Genomic DNA, 1,574 nt, shown 5'->3' on the forward strand with positions numbered 1-1,574 from the left:
ATGGCGTAGAGAGGTCAGTGGTGCCATGACTTGGTGGAATTTTCCTCGTTGCAGTGTAAATATGTTTTTTTTTTCCTATTCTTTCTTTCTCCATCTTCATCCATTTTTTTTTTCCTTTCCCACCATCCAAACATGCTGTTAAGCTTAGACACGGGGGCATGGCAACTTACCACCACATCGCCACCATTAGCCTTCCCCAAGCTCGCTTTCAGGACAATCCCTCCTCACTACCTACTCGCACCAAAAATAACAACCTTCCCTAACATTATGAACCTGGGATTGACCTTACTCGTCCACAACCTACCAAGTTCCTGAAACACATACGAGTATTCCATACTTTGGCTGAACATCCATCAAATCAAGCAATGGCTGCCCATCTGAAAGAAGCCGCCATTCTTTCATACTCTCTTTCAGCACGATGATTTAAGCCTACTATCGATCTCCTGAACCTTCAAAGGAGGCAACACCGACCAATGTCCTTCAGATTCTTGAGAAAGAATCCTTGCCCACTACCTACTGCCGCCTAATCGACCATCTTCCAAGCATGCACCTACTGTTCCCCCACACGAATCATTCCCGTGCGAGGAACAGCTCCGATCGCCGGAAAGTTCGCCTGAAATCACACTCCATACGCTCAACCCCTAGGAGAGAAGAAAACCCCCCGGTCGGACCTCCAACCAACCCTTCGACTCTGGGCTTTCTCGTACTAATCGTACTAATGAATTATATTCCCACCATTTTGCACAATTTCTTTGAGACACAAGTTTACGTCGTCTACCCTTACTTGATATGGTTTTATAAACGTAACTCCTTTTTTTTATGAAAATTGCAAAAGGTGGACTCTCTTTTGAACTTACAATAAAAAACAGAAGTCTAAAAGGGATTTTTTTTTTCATTTTTAGTTTGCTTCATTCATAATCAAATGGGAAAATCTTTTCCAAATGAAAAGTTGTCATGCAAGAAAATCTTCTCATATGAATTAAAAAGAAAATGCAAAATTTTCTTGCAATCAATGGCTAGGGCTTATAAGCATATCAATTTATTGATGCCACAAAGCGGCGGAGGCAAAGAAGTGACTGTCTCCAGCCAAACACCCAGTATGGAACTAGGGATATCAACAAAACTAATTTGGATTCGATTGCACTGTTTCAATAAAATTGAATATAAAAATTTCAATGCGAAGTTAAGAAATCATATTTGGATTTAGAAAAGGACACCTTAAGATATAGATTTCAATAAATATGCGGTCATGTTCATATTCGTTTTAATTTTTAAATAAATATCTAATATTCATCCATCTTTAAGTTGGTTCTTCAATTCAACTTCGGTTTAAGAGTCAGACTTGCTTTCGGTTGTGAATCTAAAAATTAGATCCAGATTATAAATTCGGACTCAAATTCAGCTATAGTGTGAACTTTTCTTCATCATATTGCAATCCAAATTCAAATATGTGGACATCCCGTAAAAAGGATATTATAGATGATACATCCTACTCGAATCGGATGACGGATCGGTTGCTAGAGCAAGAAAAATTGCTTGGAAGTTGAAACTCAAAAATCAGAAGCGCTGCATTG

The sequence above is a fragment of the Nymphaea colorata genome, chromosome 1, assembly GCF_008831285.2.
Source record: "Nymphaea colorata isolate Beijing-Zhang1983 chromosome 1, ASM883128v2, whole genome shotgun sequence".
In the NCBI taxonomy this organism is placed as follows: Eukaryota; Viridiplantae; Streptophyta; class Magnoliopsida; order Nymphaeales; family Nymphaeaceae; genus Nymphaea; species Nymphaea colorata.